At 44.3% G+C, this 18,908-nt stretch overlaps 1 long non-coding RNA gene across 1 annotated transcript in view; it reads left to right on the plus strand.

Annotated features, from left to right (window-relative positions):
• Positions 1 to 6,633: 6,633 nt before the first annotated feature.
• LOC131279020 (uncharacterized) overlaps positions 6,634 to 18,908 on the plus strand; it is a 57,014-nt gene continuing 44,739 nt past the window's right edge. Inside the window, exon 1 of the long non-coding RNA XR_009186362.1 lies at positions 6,634 to 6,711. This is a non-coding gene — a long non-coding RNA (uncharacterized lncRNA). The remainder of the gene's footprint in view (positions 6,712 to 18,908) is intronic.

Below are 18,908 nucleotides of genomic sequence, written 5' to 3' on the forward strand. Positions count from 1 at the left end.
GGGAGGCAGGAAATAAGCTAAGGAACTCCAAGGATTGGTGCAAGCCAGCGCCAGAACGCTGATGACTTTGGGGAGAAAGCATGGTCTTGCCAAAGCCTGGATTTTGGATTTCTAGCCTCCCAAACTACAAGACAATACATACCCCACCAACCAAATGTATGGTATTTTTCATAGCAGCTTGGCCAATAAGACAGATGGCATATAGAAAACAGAAATTTTTCCCAGAAGGAAAATGTAATCATGCCTAAGGGTTGGGTCTGCAAGATCAAGGTATTCCTCTGAGAGAGTGCTGTAAAAATTAAAGGGCTTAGCATTTGAGCATTTGGAGGAGGCAAGCAAAGATGCAGCATACGGGTGCCTGGGAACTGGAATATGGGAGAGGAGCCAGGAGAGATGGGCTGGGAACAGACTGTGAACCAAGAATTCTGGGTTTTGAGTTGGAATTCATTATAATCAAACCCTGTTTAAAAAAGATTAGTCTGGTTTGTGGAGGTGAATGAATTCTTGGTGTGGGAGAGACAAGAATTAGTGAAATCACTTTGGAGGCTATTGTTCATTTCATATAAGAGAGAATGGAGGTGTTAGAAAATCCCATTTGATGATCAGTTTTGTACATTTGGAATTTGAGATATTTCTGGAATGAGCTACCCCAGAGGGTTAGCTGGCTACTTTAGCTAATGTGGGTTCATCCTGAATGCCATTGCAAGGGATGCAGCTGCAGGGTCTCAGAGCAGTGATATAGTGTAACTTTACCCACAAGAGATCCTATGGAAAGAACCCTAAAGAAGGCTGTGTTGTGAAACTCTAGCATAAAGGGAGAAGCCTTGGAAGAAGATTTTAAGGGTGAGTACACATGGACATATTTCACGGCTGAGGGGCAAACAAGGAATGAAGTGGGAGAGGATTGGTGTCTCCTAGTTGGTTCTTTTTAAATTTTTTATTATTTTTAAATTTATTTCTCTCCCTTTCCTACCTCTTCCCCCCCCCCCCAGTTGTCTGCTCTCTGGTTCTTCCTTATACTCCTAATCTGCTGACAAGTCCTACGTAATACTATCCCCTTAATAAGAAACTGCTAAGGATCAGTGCTGGAAACCATCTATCTCTGAAGCAGTTCTTAAAACCAGGCCTGCTTAGTATCAGTGGACACAGAGTAGACTAGTCATTGTCCATTCAGCATCCATCTCTCATTTTTCCTTCCAGGATAAGACCCAATTGCTTTAAGGGTAATCTCTCTTACTATGGACAGAACAAATGATGAAATTTAAGCCAACACACACACACATACACACACGCATACACAGTGTAGATACTTTGTAGAGGCTTTTAGGAAGTTCCCCATGCATCTCTAGAGAAAGTTTCCAGAAAGCAATTACTTATCTCTCCCACTGGATAGTTTCTGAAAGCCTTTCCATGACCTCAAGAGGAAGCAGCCTGAAGATGAAGACAAATGAAATCAACACACTGGATGGTCAAGCAGAAAGATGGAGAGAATCTGGGTCCATGTTGACATAATTGAGCTGCTGAATCAACCAACCTGAACCCTGCCTGCAGTGGCTCTGGGAGTTCTCCTACTCCTGTTTAAGGAGCACTGCCTGACACTTGCAGCCAAAAGCCTTCTGTCTGTCACCAGCGATTTTCACCTGCCTTCCCCTAAATTCTGTCCTTGAGGGCCCTCTGTATCTATGACTCAGAGACATTTGTCAGTCCTGATCTTTTTGGATCTCTGTTTCCCACCAAGGATTTTCTTTGCTGGAATTTTCAAATTTCCTTTTATCATTTTGAAAGTATTTTCACACGGAAGGCCTATGTCTACCTCTGTGGCCAAGGAGACAAAAGGTTTCCTAAAGTTCTTATCAGTTAGAAGCTAGGAGTCTTAACTACAGCTGTGGGTAGGGGTGCTCTTCCTCGAGGAGCTTCCATTTCTGTCAGAACCTGATAGAGTTCAAGGTCGGTTCCTGCCACTTAGTGTGTCTCACCAGATCTCGTCCTCACCATAGCCTTGAGGAGTTGACATTCAGGGAAGTCATTCATGCTGTGTTCCAAATATTTCTGGTTTCTTCATTCTGAGCACAGGGCCATGGACTTATTCTGGCCAAAAAGTGATGAGAAGAGGCCATGGGTGCTACTTCCATGCCATCCTGGCACATTAATTGCATGTGCACATGTGCAGATCCCACCCACCCCCACCCCTCTGTGATCTGGCCCAGGGATCATAACAAGCAAGGAGAAAGGAAACATGGAGCAGAGCTGCCCCCTGACCCACGCTGGAGAGCAAGAATAAAACCTGCATTGTGAGGAGTCACTAAGATGGGGGGTTTGTTCGCTCTACAGCAGCATAATCTGGTTTATTCTGACTTAAACGTTGTTAGTGTCATTTTTGTAGAGGAGCGAACTGAGATTCAGAGAAGGTAATTATTTGTCTCAGATCACCAGTAAAGAGGGGACTATTCATTGTCCCCCCAAATAAAACTGTGGTTACTCTGAAATAAAGTCCAGGACCTTTCCACTCAATCACCCTGCTTCCTTAAAGACCTGGTCAAACAAAAGGCCTGAGTGGCTATCCAGATTCTACTGAAGACACTCAGAGAAAAAGGTGAGAAATTCTTTCACTGATTGGAAGACTCTCCAAACATTGCTTCTTCCCCGTGCTTAGCTCATACCAAAGAAGTCTCCTCTTTCACTGTGCCCGCCCCCACAGTGCCCCCCAAAGCACACTGGGATGCACATAAAGCCATGTGCTCTGCTTTTTTGCCTAAAATCTGGCATAACATTCAAATTTCTTAGCCTGGCATGCAAAACACTCCAGGATCTGGCTACAACCCAGTTTTTCCATTCTTTTTTTTTTTTTTAAAGATTTATTTATTTATTTAATTTCCCCCCCATCCCCTGGTTGTCTGTTCTTGGTGTCTATTTGCTGCGTCTTGTTTCTTTGTCCGCTTCTGTTGTTGTCAGTGGCACGGGAAGTGTGGGCGGCGCCATTCCTGGGCAGGCTGCTCTTTCTTTTCACCCTGGGTGGCTCTCCTCACGGGCGCACTCCTTGCGCGTGGGGCCCACGCGGGGGACACCCTTGCGTGACACGGCACTCCTTGCGCGCATCAGCGCTGCGCATGGCCAGCTCCACACGGGTCAAGGAGGCCCGGGGTTTGAACCGTGGACCTCCCATATGGTAGACGGATGCCCTAACCACTGGGCCAAAGTCCGTTTCCCGAGTTTTTCCATTCTAATGCCATCTCTTGACCATTCCCGGAGGAACTCTTCCTCCTGCAGCCACATGGGTGGTCCTGGAATAGCCAGGACAGTCATGCTGTGCTCACTCCTGCCCCTTCATATGCTTTTCTTCAACTTTGGCCACATTAAAAAAAAGAAGTTTGTAAGGCTTTACATAGGGGTCCTGCAATTCGGGGGTTGGGGTGGCACAAGAGCTGGGGGCCTGGCACGTGCCTGAGCAAGTCAAAGGTGAGAGGTGATGGCTCTGACAACCTGCCTGGTGGGAGGGCAAAGAGGAAGAGTCAATACCCATGCCAGGGCAATGATGTGGATGTCCAAGGGGACCTGGACGGGAGCGGCAGCCAGGACCCGCCATGAAATATGGAGGGGCGATATGGGCCTGGACAGAGAGTGAGTGAGCCGAGATATCTGCTCACATAGAGGGGGCTTTTGGGAAAATGACTAAAGGGCACCCTCCTTTTGGCTGATGAATTACACAAAGGTGACCCTTCCTCCCCCACTCATCAGGGTTCAGGGCTTAGCTAACAAAGCGCTGCCTGCATCCTGGCCTTCAGGTACCCACCTGTTTGGCACCTTCATTCATGGTATGAAATATATAAACATATTGGTAGCCCTGGAGTGGACCCAGGAAGGGCGAGGGCTGAGGGAGGGCGCTGTGTGCAGCTAGCCAAGGTCAGGACCTCATTAATCAACAGAGTTGCATTTGGAGATTTCCCCTTCCCCAGGGCAATTCCTGGGGAAACCACAGGATTCTCTTTCTGCAAAGTATCCGCCAAGCCTAGAGGGCCTCAGGCCAGATTCCAGGGGAGGAGGTGTCTGAGCTGATCCATTCGGCTGGCTGTGAAGCTGGGAGTAAAGGGAGAGGTTGAGGATGCCTCTTTCTCAAGACTGTTTTCTGCCCAAAGCAGAGCAGGCCTGGAGGAGGCAAGAGCCTGCAAATCAGATCAGAACACAGAGTTTTCTGTTTGGAGTGCTTAAAGTAACTGGACATGCCCAAGATTTTATTTACAAGGGCCTAGGCAAAAATGAATCTGTGCATTGAGTTTGAATGGTTATTGGAAAGAAACAAAGCAGTTGCCTCCTGCAGGCGCCCTACGAGGTCCAGCTAATAAGACGCAATACAATAGCCACGCCTGTTTTCCCACTGTGAAGCACGGGCTCTGCACAGGCCGCCATAACATGGGAGGATTGAAAGGCTCCGAGTCCAGCTGCTCTCTAGAAGCCGGCAATTTCTACACGCCACTTTCTGCCACATCATGATTTTAGAGTTAATAAAGCAGGGCATTTATGTTCAAGGGTGTGTGCCAGGTTTTCCTGTCCACCCAGATGCTCCCTCTCTTCAAAGCCTAAGGATTCTCTCTCCTTATGGGGGATGGGTGCAGGGCAATGCACTGGCTGAAGCTTTGCAAATGGGTGAGCTGGCAATTAATGGAATGAGCCATTAATATTTATTGGGTACCCACCAAGGCTCAGGGACTAGGTGGCCCCAGACTTCACACCGAGGTAATTATGTGTCCATTTGGTCTTTCAATAAAATATTTTTCAGCCTCCACTGGGAATTTTTTTATTGGCATTGGACTTCCACACAATTTATTTTTATAGTCTTTTATGTGAGGTTGTAACCTGATTTTGTCTAGGTTCTTGACTGTGGAATTGATCCAGGCAGGGCTGAAGAAGGCCAGAATAGGGTTCCAAAGGCAGGAGAGCAGAGGAGAGAGCAAGACCACTTTGAGCTTGCTTTTTAAACGACTAATTGTTCCGCCCCTTTGTTAATGACACAGGATGTGTCCCAGCTGTTTGCTGCTTTGATTGATTACCCCACTGTCAATTCCCCAGGAGGGCCATTAATAAGGCCCCTGGAGAATATCCAGGCATCTGGTCTTATCCCCAACAGTACCGAGCTGCTCCTGCAGAGGGTTCTTTGCTCAGAGGGAAACACGGTGGTAGGTAGGAGCAAGGAGCCCAGTGAGTGCGGGGAGGGGCAGCTCTAGAGACCTGTAGGAAGTTAATCTCCTGGGGAGGGCGGGAAGCGTTGGCTGCAAGGGGGGGGGGGTGCCACCATCCTCTGTCTCAATTAGACACTCAAACCTATGAAAGGGAGGCTGAGACAGAAGCCGGGGAAGAATCTGCCAAGGCCACCCAGGATTAGGCAGCAGAGCAGAGATCTAAATCTAGGTCTGCCCACCTCCTTGCACTCCCAGTAACTGACAAGGCACAAGGGCTTGCAAAGGCCTCGAAGGAATGGTGCAAATCTATGACAGAGTCCTAAACTTCATAGTACTTTTCATTTTTCACTGGTAGAAACAAAATCACGAAGAGCCCTGGAGGTCAGTGGCCACTGGGAGTATTGGGTGGTCCAGTAGGAATTTCCAAGTTCCTGGGAGAGATGGGTTGAGACCTCAGGGCCCACCAAGGGGAATTTCCTGATGTAGCAAGCAGGGATTCTTCCTTCTATGTGTCCCCGGAGCAGCCACCTATGTAGGGACACAACGATGTCTGCAACATTTCAATTCATTCATTCTGCTCACGTTTATGAAATGGTGAGCAGGTGCAGAGTCTTGATTTTAGGCATCCTGAGGAAGAAAAAGATACACAAGACACGCTGCCCATCTTTAAGGAGGAATTGAACCCTGGTACTTACATGCTTGCCCGAAGGATGTCCTGGAAGCTGAGGGAAGGCCAGGATGATGAGGGCAAGAAGGCACCTGCTGCCAGTACACCATGGAGCAGGAAGCCGACTCCTCCTCACCTGGGCAGGGGGTGGCCATTCCTGCGCAGCCCAGTTCAGCTCAAGCATGAGACTGTCTCCTGGCATAGCCCAAGGAAGGCTGTGCGCTGTGAGGCAGGTCTTGTCATACCTTTCAAAGAGCCAGGTCAGCCAGTTTTGGCTCTGGTTAGGATCAAATGGATAGGGGCGTGCTTGTTAAGAAGTAAAGTTTCTGGCTTCAGATTCTGAGCTGATGTCTGCTCCCTGAACTCTCTCTTGACTGACCACCAGACCTGAAACTGTCTCGACTGGCCTATTGGCCACTGACCTCCTATTTTGGCCAGGCTAGTGACTCCTTCTGCAGTGGTCTATCCGGTCCAGAGTGCTCAAGCACTCTATGCGCCCTGCTCTGACACTGCAAACCTCCCCTGCCGCCCCTGCAGGATCAGTAGGGTGCTCAGGTGCGGGCCAGGCCCTCCCTGGAGAGCGCAGCCACCTAGTCCTTGCTGGGTGGAGAGGGTGTGCCCTGAAGTCCTCAGTGAGCAGGGCTGTTGGCACCAAGACACTGGCCTGGGAGACGGGCGACGGGCCGCTGTCACTCCAGAGAATTTACTGCTGGCAGCGAAGGGCGCTGCAGTGCCTCGGGCCACCAGCAGGGGCAGCACTACCGCTCTGGGCTCAGTCAGCCTAAGTCAGGGGCGCGGGCCAAGGCTCCAGTGTGCAGCGCGCAGGCGGCGCCGGGGTTGGCTGAGAGGACCCTGCACGGAACCTAACTGGTGAGGCGGAGGGGGCGGGGCAGGCCGGGTGAGGACAAGTGCAGGGCACCGGGAGGAGGGCGACGGTGGCCCGCCGGGGCGTGGGGGCGGGCGTGGGGGCGGGCGTGGGCCCCAGAGGGCGGGGCCGGGGTGCCGCGGGCCTGGCGGGTTCTCAGGTGAGGTCCAGCAGCCCCTGAGGGCGGGGCTATGCTGCCCTGGGCCCTGTCAGGCCTCAGGTGAGGCCCTGCGGTCACGAAGGGAGAGACCATGTGCTGTGCAGGGAGCCTAAAGGGGTGATTGTGGCTGGAGACCTGGTGAGGCCTGAATGGCCGGGCCCTGCGCAGCGGATGCCCACGTACTGTGACAAGTGCTGTGGCTCCTGTGTTTAGCAGGTTTGGGACAGAGAACAGTTTGGGTCTGTGGTAAAGAAAGTTCTTGAACTCTCCTTTAAGGGTCTGATATGACTGGTCAGAATCCATAATGAGATAGTATGACACAGTCTCTGCTGCCTGGGGCCTGGGGCGGTTGGAGTCCACGAGCTCCATTCTGGTTCAAGGATCAAGGAAGGGTGAAGGGTGAAGGGCCTTAAGAGAAGCAGAACAGTAATCCCTCATTAATTAGTTCAGCCACTGGTTTTGAACACTTCCTGTGTGCCAGGCACTATTCTAGACTCTGAGAATATTGATGAACGAGCTGGGCAAGGTCCCTGCATTCATGGCGTTATGTTCCAGGTGGGAGACAGGCAGTCAAGGCTCAGCCCTGGATTTTTGCCTTGTCTATTTTTGCCTTGGTATTTACAAGAATACTGTAAGGAGTTTGAAAGGGATGGAAGCAATAATTATGATGTGACTATGTTAGGCTTGAGATGTGTAGTAGGTTTTTTCCCAACATACACTGTACTAACAGCATAGTTCAAAAAATTTTTTTTACAGTGAAGGCCATGCACCCACTGGTGGCATTTAACTCTCCTTGTGTTTTCACATTTCTATTTATCTATTCATCTCTCTATCCATCTGTCAATTGCCTAGTACATTTTTAGTTGAGATGTCAAATAGGCCATTGGAAATTTGAGTCAGAAGTCGTGGGGCTGTCAGGGCTAAAGTTAATTTTTGGAATTATCACCCATAGATGTAGTTAAACTGAGCCACTGGATAAGCCTAGGTTGAGCCAGGACACAAAGAAGAGTAGGGTTAAGTCAAAAATAAATAAGTAAATAAAAGGGAGAAATGTGGTCAGCCATGCTTAATGCTGCTATTTAGAATGAATTTGGCAGTTAGGAGGCGTTTGAGTTTTCTGGCTAATGGGTTGGCTTGAACAAGGGGGTTTACCAGGCCCATGACTTTGTGGTTAGGAGAAGTCCAAAGTCAAGGCATCAGCAAAATGATGCTTTCTGCCTGCAGACTGGGGCTGGCCGCCAGCTCCCTTGGTCCTTGGCTTTTCAGGCACATGGCAGCGCCTTCTCCTTTCTGTTCTGGGCGCCGCTGACTCCCAGCTTCTGGCTGTTCCCCTTGGCTTCTCTGTCCAGTTTCCTTCACTCATCAGGACCTCCACCAACTGGAAAGGGTCACCCTCCTTGAGTTTGGGCATGACTTAGCTAATAACATCTCCAGAGGTCCTATTTCACTTGGGTTCATGTCCACAGACCTGGGGGTTGGGACTTGATTGTTCCTTTTGTGGGGGACAGGATTCATTCCCCAACAGAAGGATTTTGATAATTTTAACTAGAGCAATGATAGTGGAGTGGAGAGGCTTTAGGGTCAAGTAGATTTTTTTTCTAGCTAGAAGAAACTAGACCATCTAGTTAATACACCAGTGGGGTTGAACTCATGGAAGGAGAGAAGTTATGATATTGATGAGAGAGGAGAAGACTGCATGGGAAATCCTTGACTGCCTGAGAGGACAGGGGATACAAAAGAGGTGACTGACTGACTTTGAAATGAGCAGGGGCCCTAATCCACCACGGTAACTGCGGATGCAGGTAGGTCAGTAACATTGGTGGGAAAGGCAGAGTCATTGGCTGAGTGAGGGCAGTAGGAGAAAAAACAGGTACTGGAAATTGGAGGAGAGACCTGAGACATGGCCATTTTGGAGAGTGGGAAAGTGAAATAACCTGTGAGGTAGAATTGGATGGCCAGGCTGTATTGAGAGCCTATTTGCGAAATGCAGGCATGAGTTTAAAGTGAGCTTAACCAGTGTGGATGTGTCATTTTCTTCAGGAATGGTCAACCTTGTAATGGTGCTGTGAGGGTTAAATGAGGTAATCCAGTTAATATAGTGCCAAGCACGTGATCAGTGTTATCTGTTTTTATTTCCGTCCTCATTGGGCATCTCAGTTTATACAAACGTGGCTAAAGAGAGCTGACATTGACCACTTTGCAGGATCTTCTCCTGTGGCATCTTGTCATGTTCTCCAGTAAAACCAGTCCACTGCAGTTGGCAGCTTCTTGCTTCAGTTGGGCACAGCTTAACTAATAATATCTCCAGGGGTCCTTTCACTTGTGTTCACACCCACAGGCCTGGGGGTTGGGTCCTGAACGTTCCTTTGGTGGGGGTCAGACTCCTGGTGTGGTTCTCTTTATACAGTTTGGTGATCGAGGATGTTTGCTTTTCAAAGCCATGGGGTAGCAGCTAAAACCCTCCATCATCAGACTGTTTCAGAGTTCCCAACTGGATGCGCCAGAGTTTGTCAGCCATGGCAGTTCTTAAGTTTCTGTGAAGATCTCTTCTTCCTGCATTTTGTATTGGATCTGTGGCATCTACAGTTTGATTACCAGGGGGAAATTTTCAGTTTATTAGGTTGACTCTTCTTCCTGACTGCTGGGCAGTATTAACACAAATATAGCAATACTAACTGCCATTGACTGAGGTCTGAATGAGAGCCACTACTACAAGCACTTCATATGCATACTCTCAACTCTGTGAGGCACTTACTATTATATCTCTTTTTTTTTAGAAGAAAAAATAGGCTCAGAGTGGTTAAGGAACTTGCCCAAGTTACACATGGCCTAGTTTCTGCCACGGACTTGAATTTTTTTTATTTGGCTGAGCCATCACTCGTCTGGAGTAGAGTAGTTAAGGTAATGGGCCCAAAGCCAGATGAGCTGGATTAAAAAACTTCCACTTGCTAGCTATATGACTTGGGCAAATCATTTCACCTCTGTGTGCCTTTATTTCCTTGTCCAGAAAGTGGGAATCATAGTAGCACCTGCGAGGATTAAATAAATTAGAGTTAACCTGCCCAGCTAGTGCCTGGCTGCATTCAGGCAGATGGTAGTACAGTCATGGCGCTATGGGGACTGACTGACCCTGACCCGCACCCCCAAACCCGTCCCCGAGGGTCCTGCTGCCACGGCTTGGTGGAGCTTGAGCATGGAAGGGCGCTGGATCCCTGCTCCTCCCTCAGGGTTCCGATTTTATTAGCTCTCTGAGGTGAGCGAACACTTTATTCAGACTCATCTGACCCCTGGTGTTTATTTCATTAGTCCTGGAATTGCACATCACCTAGAAAAGGGCAGTAAGCCTCGAGGAGTAATGTAATTCCATTTTCATTCCTGAATCAGCAGCCCATGCAAGGGGTGGTTGAAAGGCCAGTTATTATATAGCTGGTGCTGGGCACGGAGTGTGGTAAATGGTGTGTGGTTCCGTGGCTGCGTGCTAAAATGTATGGACAAGCTTGGCCAAATCTTTGGGGTGACTGTGATGTGTGGTGTCGGTTCCTGATGAAAAGCACCTGGGCAGGCCTTGCATGTGAGACCAGGGACAGCTCTAAGTGATCTTTGATGAGGTACAACAGATCGCCTGAATGCATGCTAGAAAGGCATGGTGCCCCGTGGGCTGGCATCTGCATCAGCAGGGGTGGTTCATAAAACCTGGCAGAACGGCAGGCTTTACTTCTGCAGATTCTGAAGCAGTAAAGCACAGGTAGGGTGCTGGGATCTGTTTTTTAAGTGCGCTCTAAGTGAGTCTGGTATGCACGAGATATCGTTAGTGCCAGTCAGTGCTTTTTAGCCTTGACTATTTCAGAATCACCTGGGAAGTTTTACCAAACAAACACATACACAGACACACACACAAACAAAAAATGATTCCCTGGCTCACCCAAAAGATTCTGATTTAATTGATCTGTTTAAGAGCTGGCCATTGGTGTGTTTAAAAAGCTTCCCACCTGATTCTTCTGTGCAGCCAGGTTTGAGTATCATTGTCTATGAATGATCAGCTTGGTTTCTGTTCACAGTTTTGTTACTCCTGGATTTAAAGGAAACATATCTCCAGGTAGGAAAGTAAAAGAAATCAGCATTTCTTAAGCTAAGCCATGAAGATTTCCTGACATTTTGCCCTGGGGAAGAGAATTAACATGCACTGAGAGCATTGTGTAGAATTTCCATCTTGCAGCGGTTCTGGGAGATGTTTATTCTTCCCATTTTGTTGATGAGGATTTGGAGACTGAGGGCAGTTATGTTACTTGCCCAAGGTTTGCATTCAGAAACGTACAACTCCCAAGTCCATACTGCACTCCATCAGTGGTTCTCAAGTGTCACTGCATGTTGGAATCCCTCAGGAAGTTTTAAAAATGACCCAGTGTTGTGTACCATTCTTAGAGATTTCTCTGGTTTCATTGGCCTGGACTGTCCTGGAACTGGGATTTTGGAAAGCTCTCCAGTTAGTCCTAATCCTAATGTGCAGCTGAAGTTGCGAATCCCTGTCTTACACCTTGTAGCCTCCTGGTGACCTAAATTCACTTTCTTCCACACCAGCAGATTGTCCCTGTGTAGGCTGCCACCACTGGGGCCCCTGCCTCCATCCGTTCACTTATACTTGTCTTAGTGTCCTTTCTTTCCATGCCTTCCTGTATCTTAATAAATAGGTATTGAGTGCCTACCATGTGCCAGACATTTTTCTTGGTGCTGGAGTGCCTCAGTGGTGACAAGACAGCCAGGCCCCTGTCCTCATGGTACTTACCTTGGAGGAGACAGGCAGGAAGCACGTGAGCAGATTCACATGGATTACACACAGAGCAGATTTTCGGGTGATGAATGGTACTTCAAAGAAAAATAAAGTGGGGTAATGAGGAGAGCCATGCAGACTCAGAGGGCCTCTGTAGGTTGGCTGATGAGGGGAGGTATTTCCAAGGATAAGTAGGCAGAAATCGAAATGCTGTGCATGTTTTAGGTAGCAGGAGATGAACTTGGCTCATTTGAAGAATGAGCTCCCTGCCAGAAGGTAGATTGAGGAATACCCAGATCTCTATTTCATTCAAAGCACCAGAACAGCACCTGGCGCATCCCTCAATAAATATTTGTTGGATGAATGAATGAGCAGCCACTAGGTATGGCTGGAACAAAATGACAGTGAGGGAATGAGTGGCAGAGGAGTTCAGAGGGATAGGGCCAGATGATGGGGGCTTTTATTGGCAATAATGAGGAGTTTGGATTTTACTTGAAATGCAAACAGAAGCTCATGGAGGGTTTTAATCACAGGAGTAACACAATCCAGTTTAAATATCTTTTCAATAGGGGTATAATTTAATTACAGGAAAACTCACTCTTTTTAGGTATTCAGTTTGATTAGTTTTGACAAATGTGTCAAGTCATGTAACACTGCCACATTTTCATCAGTCCATCATTCATCCACTCACCAGTTGATGGATACTTGAATTGTTTCCAGTTTTTGCCATTTCTAAGTAAAGCTGCTGTAAATGTTCAGGCACAGGTTTTTGTATGAAACTACACCTGACAGTAGGGTTGCGGGTCGTAAGGCAAGTATATTTTTAATTCTTTAAGAAACTGCCACGGTGTTTTTCAAAATGGCTGTACCATTTTGAAATATCACTGGCAATGAATGAGAGTTCCAGTTGCTTCATATCCTTGCCAGAACTTTGTGCTGTGTGTGTGTGTGTTTGATTTTAGTCATTCTGTATTCTAATAGGTATGTAGTAGTATTTCATTATGGTTTTCTTTTGCATTTTGGTATTTTTCGGGAGTGTTGAGCACCTTTTCATGTGTTTATTTGTCATCCATATTTCTTTGGTAAAATGTCTGTACAAATATTTTGCTCACTGAAAAATATTAGGTTGCTTGGCTTCTTTGTGAATTGGTCTTTATATATGTGGCATAAAGTCCTTCTTCAATATGTGTTTCACAAATATTTTCTCCCAATCTGTGGTTTGTCTTTGCTTTTTCTTAATGGTTTTTAATTTGTCTGCCAATTGTTTTCTTTCTGTGGTTTGTACTCTAGTATCCTAAGAAATCCTTGTATGTCGCAATGTCACAAAGATTTTCTTCTAGGTTTTCTTCCAGAAGGTTTACATATTTAGGCCCATGAGCCATTCTCAGTTGATTTTGTATATATTGTAGAGCTCTGTTCATAATTTTGCATGTGGGTGTTCAGTTGTTCCAGCACCATTTGTTGAAAATACTCTCCTATCTGTGTTGTGTATTCTCAGCACCTTTCCTGAAAAGGGAATTAGTTGATTTTATTCTGTTCCGAGAGGTGTTATGTCTATCCTTATACTATATGACTGTGTCTAGATGTTCCATCTCGTCACTTGTATTCACCATTACAAAAGGTCTTAGCCAGTGCAATCTAGGGAAGCAAAAGACAAAAGGTACACAGATTGAAAAGGAAAATATACAGTGGTCTTTATTTGTAGACAACACATTGTCTATATAGAATATCCCAAGGAATCTATGAAAAAGTTACTAGTAATACTAAGAGTTTGTAGCAAAGACACAGGATACTAGGTTAATATCCAAAAATCAATTGTATTTCTATATACTAGCAATGAATACTTAGAAATTGAAATTTTAAAAATACCATTTACAATGGCTTCAAAAATATGAAAAACTTAGGGATAAATCTAATGAATCACTGAAATAGTTGAGTACTAAAAACTACAAAACACAGAAAAGAGAAATGAAAGGAAACCTAAATAAATGGAGAAATATCTATGAATTTTATTTGCTAATATTTTGTTGATGATTTTTTCATCATGAGAGACTATGGCCTGTAATTAAAGATTCTGTTCTATAATTATGCTTTTGATATCAGGTTAATGATGGCCTCATAAAACAAGTGGGAAGTATTCCTCCCTCTTTAATTTTTGCAAGATTTTGTGTAGAATTTGTTATTTTTTCTTGAAACCTTTGGTAGAATTCAGCAGTCAGGCCCTATGGGCCTGGAGTTTTCCTCATGTTGGTTTTTAGCTATGGACCCAGTTTCTTTTATATACACACACACATGTTCATACATATGCATATACACATATATAGATACATGGCTACTTGGGTTATATATGCTACTCAATTTTTTTATTGGATAACTTCAGTACATTGAGTTTTTCAAGAAATTGTCCTTTTTGTTTATGTTATCAAATTTGGTATATGGTTGTTCATAATACTTGCTTGTTATCCTTCTGAGAGCTCTAATATTAAGATCTCTAGTGAAGTCCTCTCATTTCTTGTTTTGGTTACCCTTTTATATCTTTCTCTCCCCTCTTCCACCTTCTTCCCCTACTTTCTGCCTGCCTTCATTCCTTTCTCCCTATTAATTTTGTCTTCTGGCCAATATGTAATTGGGTTATTTTCTTATTTAAGAGTCCTTTGTATACTTTGAATATAAGTCCTTTATCAGATACGTATTTTCCAATGTTTTCTCCCCATCTGTGGTTTGTCTTTTCATCCTCTTAATAGAGTCTTCTGTAAAGAAGTTTTTAATTTTAATGAAGTCCAGTTTATCATTGTTTTTCTTTCATGGATTGTGCTTTTCATGTTGTATCTAGAACTTCAGTGCCAAACTCAAGGTCAAATAGATTATATCTTATGTTATCCTCTGGCACTTTTATAGCTTTGCATTATACATTTTGGTCTGTGATCCATTTTGAGTTTGTTTTTTTGTGAAAGGTTTAAGATCTGTGTCTAGATTTATTTATATTTTGCACACAGATGTCCCCTTGTTCCAGAACCATTTGTTGAAAACCCTGTGCTTTCTCCATTGAGTTGCCTTTGCTCTCTGTCAAAGACCAATTGATTGTATTTCTCTGGAGGCTTGCTCTTCTGGTCCTTCAATCTATTTGTGTATTCTTTCACCACTACTACACTGACTTGATTACTGCAGCTTTAGATTGTTTTGAATTCAAGTAGTGTCAGTCCTCTTAACTTTGTTCTTAGTATTGTAGTGGCTTTTCTGGGTCTTTTGCCATTTCATCTAAACTTTAGAATTGGTTTGTTGATATCCACAGAATAACTTGCCAGCATTTTCATTGGGATTTCCTTAAATCTGTTGATCACATTGGGAAGAATTGATAACTTAACAATTTTGAGTCTTCCTGTCCATGAACTTGGAATATCTTTCCGTTTATTTAAATCTTCAGTGTTCTCTTGCAAGTTTGCTTTGGGAGCTTATGGAGAATACAAAGAGCAGGTTGTTACTCATCCAGTTACACGAAGGCTGCCACTTTAGACAAGGTGGAATTAACTACAGTCTTCTTTTTCCTTTCCCTTTCCTCTTTCCTACTTCTCCAAATATTTGAATTACTAAGCTTTTACAGCCTTGGAATGTCTCCACCAGACCACTGGGGAATTAGAACTAACCTCACTGATGCTTGTACTCCCCTTTTCCTCATTACCCACAAACTTTTATCAACATTTATTGGGGTTATTCCAATTTGAAAAAGAATTGGCTACAATTTCTCTTTTTTCCTTTTGATATTATGGTAACATATACAATATAAAATAGCCCGTTTTAACCACTTTCAACCTTACAATTCAATGGTAATTGAAGTACCAATGTTGTACTACAATCACCACCATCGGTTACTAAAACTTTTCCATCATCCCAAACAGAAATGCTATAATCATTAAGCATTGACTCCCTCTTCCCTCTGTTCCTGGTAACCTTTAATCTACTTTGTCTCTATGAATTTGCATATTCTAGTTATTGAATATAAGTGAAATCAAACAATATCTGACCTTTGTGTTTGGCTTATTTCACTCAACCTGATGTCTTCAAGGTTCACCCATGCTGTCCCATGTATCAGAAGTTCATTTTCATGGCTGAATGATAGTCCATTGCATGTATATACCACATTTTATTTTTCCATTCATCTGTTGATGTCCATTTCTTATGACGTGGCAGATGAATCCTAAATTAAGATTGAAGTCTTGGTATTTTAAAGCAACCTCTTGGACTTATTTATTTTCTTCCTTTGTTTTTTAAAATGATCATTTTTTTTTTTTGCTGAGATATAATTCACATACCACAAATTTTACCCTTGTGAAGTGTATGATTCAGGACTTGTATATTTATGAAGTTGTTCAACCATGAGCTGTGTCAAATTTCAGAACATTTTCAACAACCAAAAATGAAACCCCTTACCCTTCAAGCAGTCCCTTCCAGGTCCAGTCCTTGGAAACCACTAATCTGTTTTCTGCCTCTATGGGTTTGTCTCTTCTGGACATTTCTTATCAGTGGAGTCATATGCTATGTGGCCATTTGTGTCTGACTTCCAGGTTTTCAAGGTTTATCCTCAACACCTTAATCTTTTTTTATGGTGACTAACATTCCCTTAACATGGATATACTATATTTTGTTTATCCGTCGATCAGTTGATAGACATTTGGGTTGTTTCCACTCTTTGGCTACTATGGATAATGTTGCAATGAAGTTTTTGTGTGGATTTTAAATTCTTAAATTCATTTGGGTATATTCCTAGGAGTGGAGCTATATCCAGACTTCTCTTAAAACATTTAATTCCTTTGGAAGTTTGAATGGAAGAGACATGCACATAAATAATTGTGTTAAGACAGGGCTTTTAGGGGACTCTTAAGAGGTCTCTAAAGTTATCTTCCATTTCATTGGACTGATTTCAAGAATCAGTGAGGAATTTTCCCAGATGCCCACTCAACTGAGAGCTCCTTGAAGGTGGAAGTTATATTCCTCTCTGTATTTTCAGTCCTAACAGTGTACAGCACATTGTAGGCACTCAAAGCCTGAGGAATCGATTGGGGATTTTTCCTCTTCCCAGACGTGATCTGTGATCACATTCCTGACAGGTGGATATAGAGACTCAGGGCATGTCAGGCACCATTGCCAGGCAACCAAGGGCAGCTTCTGTTGCTTGGTGACTGGATAAGAGGATGGGGTTGGAAGTTTAGAGCCTTCATGGTCACTCTTTTAGAACTGCCTCATTGAAGCTGAGCTTGCCTCCCCTCCTCATGCCTCTTTTTGTTCTCCCCACCTTGTTGTCCCTGAGTGAGTAGTTGGACAGCTTAAGCCACTTGCTTCATAGTAGAGCAGGGCTGTCTTGAAGCACGAGTGCCATTTGAAATCTTCAGGAGCAACCTTGTTTCCAGAGGTGGCTCAGACTTCACTTGCTAATCACAAGACTGCTGGGAAGTGGCCCAGAGGCTTTCCAGAGAAGGGAGAAGGTGGGGGTGATGAGTTGGGAGAGGGAAGATTTTCAGAGGTGGGAAACTTGTTTCTTTTTTTCCAGCCTTTAGAAGCTCAGGGCTCAAGCCATAAAGTGACCTAGAAATCCAGAGCATTGGCTTTCTCTTCTCCCTTTTAACTTCTCTCAGAGGGAAGATGTCTAAGAAGAAAAGGGTTGTGGCAACATGTGTTTTCTTTTTTCCCTAAGGGTCCAGGACTTCTCAAAGGAACTGATTATACTCTAAGTTCAGAGAAGAATATTTTAACCATGACAAATGAACATCAGTCTTTCTAGGAGAGAATTTATGGACTTAGAATTTTCTAATTGAAAAAAACATTGCTGACATCCCTGTTGTTTTTTTCCCCCAGTTTTGTTTTTTAAGTTTTCTTCTTATATTTGATGTCCCCTGTTTTAAAGCTTATGTTTGACATGTTAGATAACTAAAGATTAAGAACAAAGGTGGCCTTGAGGCATATGAGGACGAATAATTTGAGAGAGGTTGGGAAGTCCCCTTTCACAAGTTATCTCCCTCACTTCTTGTTTTCCTAACATAGATGCCTTCTTTGTCCTGTAAGTGACTGTTTTTTCAGGAGACCCCCCATGAAAATGCTCATGTATTAAAGGGAATTAATTTAAAGGTAGAATCTTGAGGGAATAGGCAGAGCAGTCATTTCTGAAGAGAGACAATGGCATTTTACATTTTCCTTTGAGTCTACCCTGGCTTAATCTTTTATTGAGTTTCTCATTTTAGACCATATCCACATATGCCTATTGATAGCACATTATGAAACATGTGGCTGGAGTTCCTCTCTTGATAATAGCAGAACAAATTGCATTTTGTTGGAGAAATATATTCTTATATTAAGAAAAACTTGTTACTTAATAAAACATATTTATAAAAACAATCAGATGCAGGCATGCCATGTATGCAAAACTCATTATGGTAAAAGTAATGAAGCATTATATGATTTCTCACTTTGCAGAGGTGGCTGTTCTGAGATTGCCCAGGGATGATGTGCAGGTAGCCCTTGTGTAGGTCTTTCTCTCCTGGCAAATGTGAGGCAGGAAATGCAATTAAGTAGGACCTGCTCATTGAGACAGCAATGTGTTCTCCCAGCGAGGTAAACACTACTGTACCAAGGGTCCCCAAATCCACCCCCAGATTCAGTAATTGACTGGAAGGCCTCATAAGAATCAGCATGAAGTTGTAGGGCTATTACAGTGAATTTATTCATTGTGATATTTACAGTATAAATAATTACACTGTGATGATTACAGTGAATCTATATAATAAATACAGGGTACCAGTTACAAAGCAAAATCAGCAAAAAGGAAAGGCTCGTGGGGTAAGGTCTGAAGGAGACCAGGTACATGCTTCCAAGAGTCATCTCTCAGTGGAGTCACAAAGGCTTCAGTTCCTCCAGCTACAGGTTGTGACAAAACATGTTACTGTAACCTGAGGCTAGGAGTCCAGGGGTTTTATTGGAGGTGAATCATGTAGGCACAGACTCAGGAGACTCTCAGGAGGACAGCAGGTGTTCAACATAAGCCACATTGTTTGTACAGTTGCTTCAGCACATTGATCCACTGTTACCAGTTAGTTTTATATCAGTTAGGGAACTGTGTACAAGTCAGGTTCTCAGATGTCAACCAAGGGCCAGCTGTGCAAGCAGGCCCCTCTAAGGTAGCTGTTTCCAGCCTACTCTGTTGACTGTCTTTTGCACAAGTATGTAATGTGTACGTGTTCTTGACTGTCATGATCTCAGGGAAATTGTTCAGTTGTCACCTATAA

This window comes from Dasypus novemcinctus, chromosome 6 (assembly GCF_030445035.2).
Source record: "Dasypus novemcinctus isolate mDasNov1 chromosome 6, mDasNov1.1.hap2, whole genome shotgun sequence".
Classification (NCBI taxonomy): domain Eukaryota; kingdom Metazoa; phylum Chordata; class Mammalia; order Cingulata; family Dasypodidae; genus Dasypus; species Dasypus novemcinctus.